The sequence below is a fragment of the Dermacentor silvarum genome, chromosome 10 (genome assembly GCF_013339745.2).
Source record: "Dermacentor silvarum isolate Dsil-2018 chromosome 10, BIME_Dsil_1.4, whole genome shotgun sequence".
In the NCBI taxonomy this organism is placed as follows: Eukaryota; Metazoa; Arthropoda; class Arachnida; order Ixodida; family Ixodidae; genus Dermacentor; species Dermacentor silvarum.
Genome location: NC_051163.1, coordinates 77,236,207 through 77,243,470, shown reverse-complemented (window position 1 = coordinate 77,243,470; position 7,264 = coordinate 77,236,207).

Below are 7,264 nucleotides of genomic sequence, written 5' to 3'. Positions count from 1 at the left end.
AACATTTCTAGCTTTAATATTCTAAAAATTTCTAGCTTTAAAATTCTTGTTACAATCTACTATTCGTCTGTACTCTTTGTTTTTATTGATATACCGCTCGCTTCTCGGCCAATCCCCCGTTGTGGGTATCTGCCATTCTCTGGAATCATCATTAAATGTATGACGCATGTTCACGAGACAAAATTTCCACAAAGTGAGGAACTAACTAAAACTGCCAACTACCGTTCGCTACTTTATCCGAGGACACAGTAAAATCTGACCGAACCTACACTTGCGAGCCCACGACAAAGCTGAGCTATGAACACTTCTGAACGTTGAAATACTTAAAGCGCTGATGTGATTCTTTTCTTGCAAGTAATAGCCTGATGACTTCCAAAAAAAAAAAAAGAACCGCGTTGACATTCAAACCATAATGTAAATTGCGAGACCATTCTACGAAGCATGGACACACTGGGCTCACCGCTTCAGCTAGGTGAAGAAAATAGTGCATTCACTTTTATCGCGCCAAACATTTTATATGCTTGTAAACGGACAGGAGTTGGCTTCTTTTACATTAAACCGTGGGATACCACAAGGCTCCGTTTTGGCACTGTTAATATTTAATATTGGCTTCATGTCTCTAGCGTGTAAGCTACAGGACGTTGATAATATAAGATTTATCATTTATGCCGACGACGTCACACTGTGGTCTACTCACAGAGACCTTGCGATACAATGTCACCAACTGCAGAAAGGCATTGATGTGTTACACGAATACGTGCAAACCGTTGGACTCCAGATGTCGACACAGAAATCTCGCTACATGCCAATAAATCGGGCAGGAAGTTAGCTTGCGATAGCGACTTTCATCTCAAGATTGGCTCATCGCTGATTCCTGAGACTGAAGAGTTGCGTGTTCTTGGCCTGGAAGTTCACCAGCCGGAGTCCATCGTGAATTTAGAACGGTAGTGGTTTCGGCTAGTTGGTTTTCCATAATGTTTAGTGGTGCAGCGCGAAGCAGGACAGAGGGACACCGAAAGAGTACACAGCGCTCGTCCTCGTCTAACAAGGCGAAAAAGCTCCGCCGGCGGGTTCAACCGACTGCAACAATTGAAACGACCGCTCCTACAAGACGCTCTATGATCTACACGGACACGGTGGTTAACTCGAGGGGAGGACAAACAGCTTTCTCAAGTCCTACACACCCCGAGATCCAAGCCACTGGCAGCTATGCAACGGACTTTTCAGACCCCTTATTATTGGAGCTGCAGGCTATACGTACACGATGCTATAGGAACCCTTGTCAACTTGTCTAACATCGACGATGCCCATATCTATATACTTACAGCCTCGGCGCAGTTAAGCAGCTCAAACAAGTGAGAAAAACGTTGAGTATTTGTGAGCAGACACACAAAAGGTCACAATTATACACGTGCAGACATTGACTGTCCACTGGGTGCAGACACATGGTCATGACCACAACAGCTGACCTTGCGGACCGCATTGCTCACTCTTTCTCGACACCCGTAACTCCTCTTTCCCTTCCCTCTGACTCCACCTCTGTTCTGATTGCCCTAAAATCCATCCTCCGGCGTGACACGCGTGCCCTCATCCCCCGCGTGTCTGCTCCCTTCCCCACAATCTTTCTCGGGTGGAGGAAGTCTCTCTTCGGAGACCACGGGCGGGGGCGGCCCTTACACGAGCGATCCCTTGAGCTTTAGGTCAACCAGAAGAAGAAATTCTCCAGTGTTACAAAGTGCTCAGTACCCGCATCTGCAGCGGATACCCTCCAGTGAGTGCTCTGTACCTGCATCTACAGCGGATACCCGCCATGTATACTTGGCACGCGTCCTGGGACAATGACAATTCGCGAAAGTGTACGTAGAAGTGTGACATTGGCAAGTGATCAAGCTGAAGACTATGAACGCTCGATTATCTGCAACGCATTCTATAGGTCACTGTTGTAGTATCTGCATGAAACGGGCCTCCAAGCTTATACTTAAACGGACACCAAAGATAAATATTAGGTCAACGTGGAATGTTAAAATACATCACAGAAACCTCGAAACGGTTGTTTCGCGCCAAGAAAAGACTTATTTTATGACAGAATTGCGTCTGGAAGCGTCCGGGTGCCTTTAGCGCCATTAGGCGTTGGCCTAGCACTTCAATGCCGGCGGGCCTGGCGGGCCACCATATTTACTTCGTCATTCCGTCGGGCGCCACGTTGCGCTGTAGCGCCAACCCCGCTCCTTGGGTGGGGTTGAGCGGGGTTGGCGGCACTAAAATCCCTATATAGAAAAAGTACCGCCATCTACTCGTTCCTCCGTCGTCTCCTCTCCTAAAGCGCTCGATTTTTTCTTTATTTTTTCTGCTTGCGAAAGCAAGTCGACAGTGGCGGCCCTAGAAAGTCCACGTTGAAACTTTCAGGCCGGGCGCGCGCCGCCACCGGAGACTGCGGCTGCGCAGAGGTGCTTTCACCATGGCTCTGAGGCGAAAAAAAAATATAAAGAAGTCAAAGCGTGCGCTATCATTGTCCAATCGGAGATACATGAGAGAGCGAAGCGGCGTTGATCAAAGGATGGCGGTACTTTTCTTATACAGGGACCTTGGGCGGCACGGATACTGCAGGCACGGCGTCATATCAGTCTGTAGCGTCGACTGCGAACGCCGCAGATAGCAAGGAGATAACGCAAGGTGCTCACGGGGCCGGACCGGCGGCGACCTCGGAGACGTGACGGAAAGCCGGGGAGCGGCGACATTGATGACACAGACGCTCTTTTTGCGGCCAGTTTCGGTTTCAAGGAGCCTGCCAAGGGGAACTAATAGTTCGCGTATATATCTCCCACATGCACTCCGCTATTCAAATTTGATCGTTGGGATAGGTAGTTTCGAAGACGGGCCCCAAAGCACTCATGTGCTGTAGTCACCTATTGTTGCCAATTAGATAGTTAATTACCGTAACTTCGCACATTACGCACGTAAGTGCGGAAATTGCTCTGCATCTAGAGGCCGCCAATCCATACACTCGAATGGTAAACATAACGTGACCAAGATATATATTTTGCTAATTTTAAAAATGTGGTGCCGCTAAACAAAAAACACCCTGTATATATTGTTATGGATGATCGATGTTTATTTACAAATGAAGACCAGGATGGATGAGAGGTCGCGACGATGTAGCCACCGAAATGTAGCTGTGGCTGCCACTGGGCTCTTCGTTCTCCTCTTCTCCTACTTATCCTCTTGGCCACGTTACAATCCCCTTTTCGCCGACGAAGCCCACTGAGAGAGTCACTGTTCTGTGGCAGGGTAGTAGCGCTTCAGGGTGCAACATGAGCAAGCTGCGTTTTCTTGGAACGCCTATCTATAGGCGTAACTCGTGCAACCACGTAAGTTAGGTCGCTCAGGCGATCTAAAACAACGAACGGGCCCACATAATGTGACAAGAGCTTGCTGCGCAAGTCACGCTTGCATTGTGGGGTCCATAGCAGCACTAAGTCACCTTTTTCAAAATAAATGGCTTGATGGGAACTATCGTACTGATCCTTCAAGCGGTTTTGCGATGCCAATGTGCGGACACGTGCTATTCGGCGGGCTTCCTCGGCGAGGCAAAGTGTCCTGGTGACGGAATCCTCAGCGTCCAGAGAAAACGGCGATGGCACCCTTCTTTTACCCGCCGGGGTGGCTCAGTCAGCTAAGGCGTTGCGCTGCTGAGCCCGAGGTCGCGGGATCGAATCCCGGCCCCGGCGGCCGCATTTCGATGGAGGCGAAATGCAAAAACGCCCGTGTGCTTGCGTTGTAGTGCACGTTAAAGAACCCCAGGTGGTCGAAATTATTCCGGAGCCCTCCACTACGGCGTGCCTCATAATCAGAACTGGTTTTGGCACGTAAAACCCCAGAAAGAAGAAGAAGAAGAAGAGAAAACGGCAGAATCGTGCCGAGGAAGCTCTGCGGCGATCTAGCATAAAGCAGCTCGAAAGGGCTGTAATTCGGTGTCTTATGCTTCGCAGTGGTGTAGGCGTATGTTATGAATGGCAACACATCATCCCAGTTCTTGTAGTTAGAGGACACAAACATGGATAGCATGTTCGTCAAGGTTCGATTCGTGCGTTCAACAAGACCGTTGGTTTGCGGACGGTACGGCGTTGAGTGACGAAATTGTGTTCAACATAGCCGAAGCAGTTCTTCAACAGCGTCGGCCACGAATTGACGACCGCGATCACTTATGATTACGCGAGGTGGGCCATGGCGTAGGACGACATAACGCAACAAGAAAGCTGCGCCGCAAACAGCGGTACATGAGGGTACTGCTGCGGTCTCTCTGTAGCGTGTAAGATGGTCTGCACAAACGATGATCCATCGATTGTTATTCGACAACCGTGGGAATGGGCCCAGGAGGTCCACGCCAACTTGCTCAAAAGTTGCGTGAGGGGGAATCAACGGCTGCAGAAGACCTGGTGGGGCGGTTGAAGGTTGCTTCCGCCGTTGGCATTGGTCACAACTAGCCACATATTGCTGTGATGTTTGACGCATGTGAGGCCAGTAAAAGCGCTCTTGCACACACTGTAGCGTACGGGCGAATCCAAGATCACCTGATGTTGGATCGTCATGCATGGCATGCAGCACAGCACTACGGAGACTCTCCGGGACTACAAGAAGAAAGCGGGCGCCACTTGCAGAGTGGTTCGTTTTATACAACAAGCTGTCATGTATGGAAAAACCACCACTGGCTTTCGGATTCAGGGCCATCACGAAAAGAGGTTCCAGACTGACGTCGTTGCGTTGATCCTCCTGGAAGACAGTCGCGTCCGGAAATTCAGGTGCAATAGCGGCCAGCCAGTCATCGAAAATGTCTTTTTCAGAATTTGCCGTTGGCAGTGGTAAGCAGGAAAGAATCGGCGTCAGCATGACGGCGGCCGCTTCTGTATTTCACTACAAAGCCGTACTCTTGCAGTCGTAAGGCCCACCGTGCTAGACGACCAGACGGATCCCGAAGGGACCAGCCAGCATAATGAATGGTGATCAGTGACTTTGCTGAATGGACAACCATAGATGTAACAGCGAAATTTCTGAACAGCAAGAACAGCTGCAAGGCATTCCTGCTCAGTGACTGTGTAGTTTGACTGTGTAGTTTCGCTCAGCATTGCTTAAGCATCGACTGGGGTAGGCAACAATGTGTTCGGCGTCGTTTCGCCGTTGAACAAGTACTGCTCCAATGCCTATTCCGCTGGCGTCAGTATGAATTTCGGTAGAGGAACACGGATCAAAATGACGCAGGATGGGGTCTGACGTAAGTAAGAACTTAAGTTGACGGAACGATGACTCACATTCTGGCGTCCAGTCGAACGATACATCCTTATGCAACAGACGCGTCAACGGGTGCACAACGTCGGCGAATTTCGGGACAAAACGACGGAAATAAGAAGAGTCCCAGGAAACTGCGCAGTTCCCGCGCTGACTGCGGAGGCTTGAAGGCACTGACCGCTTCAATCTTGCGGGGGTCAAGTCTGACTCCATCTTTGTCGACAAGATGACCGAGGACCAATGTCTATCGCTCCCCAAACCTACACTTTCCAGAGTTAAGAATTAAATCTGCTTTCTCCATGCATCTCAGAACCAGGCTAAGGCGCTCGTTATGCTCTTCAAAAGTGCGGCCGAAAATAACGTAGTCAACCAGGTAGCAAAGACATATTTCCCACTTTAGTCCCAGGAGAATTGTGTCCATGAATCTCTAGAACGTGGCGGGCGCATTACAGAGCCCGAACGGCATAACGTTAAATTCGAATAAACCTTCCGGTGTAACAAAGGCGGTCTTCTCTTCGTCGACGGCATCCATCTGCCAATAGCGTGAACGTAGATCGAGGGACGAAAAGTATGAGGCAGAATGTAGGAAGTCTATTACGTCGTCAATTCGCGGGAGCGGGTACACATCCTTCTTGGTAATCGCATTTAGTCGCCTATAATCAACACAAAATCTCCACGAGCTATGTTTTTTCTTCACCAGGATGACAGGTGCGCCTCACGGGCTTGGTGATTCTTGAATGACGTTTTTCCTCAGCATCTCTTGTACCTGGTCCGCAATAATCTTGCGCTCTGATGAAGACACTCGGTAGGGCTTCTGCCGAAGATGATGTGCCGATCCTGTGTCAATTCGATGACGAGCACGCGAGGATGGGATTGTTGTACGGTGCTCATCTTGAGAGAAGTCGAACACGGAGGCATACTGGGACAGCAGTTGCATTAAGGTGTCCCGTTCACGTGAAGACAAAGACTTGCGGACCATCCGTAGAATTTTCTGCTCGTAAGGGCAGGCGGCTCGTCCTTCAGTGGAAGCCTCATCCCTGACGACCAACGATGAACTGCACACGACGTCGTCGAAGACAGCAATCTTCATGTATTCGGGAACACGCACAGGGACGGCAGAACAATTTAACGCCCACAAAAACGTGTTACCATTGTTCACAGATACGATACTATTAGGTACCAGTTGGCTTTTCTTCCCCCAAGAATCACCAAAGGGTTGTACCACAGCATCAAATGAAGCGTCTGTACAAGATGAGATGACGGATACCGGTGCTAAAGACCACGGAGGCAGCGTCACTCCCTCAGCAACGGCAAACGTCTTTTGTCCAGCGGGTTGTTGATCCACGAGTTCTGAAAATAACAGATCCTGACAGACATCAACTCCAGGTTTTCCACTATTTATCGAAAGCTCGCCGGCACCACAATTTTCTGAAGCCCCGCAGGTCTGCAGAAAGTCTATCCCTAATGTAACATCGTGAGTGCAGCGTTCCAAAATCACAAACTCGGTTAAATAACACTTGTCCTCCAATAACACATTCACAGCACAAACACCAAGGCGACGCAAAACTTGTCGCAGTTTCACCCGAAAGGCTAAGCATCAATTGCGATAGCAACTTAGTAGAGAGCTATACGGAGTAAGGATAGTAGTTTTATCAGCTGTACAAACTTGTACATGCAGTAGCACCAGCAACGCGCAGAACTGTTGTCGACGCCATCGCCGTTTTGCCCGCGTTCGCACCGAACGCGCGCGGCGTTGGTGACGATTGCCAGGGCCTCTGGGGGCGGCTCAAAAGTTTTCGACGAGATCAGAACGGGAAACTCGTCGAGCAGCGTCGGAAGTCTTTACCACCTTCTGGCATCGCAACGTGTTTAATAAATACGCATTTGGTGGCGCAGCCAAATGTCGCCTCCCCTCCCTCCCTCCTGTCTCCCCACGGCCTTTCGTGCGACGGAAGAAGTCGCATTTGCTCTCTCTCTCTCT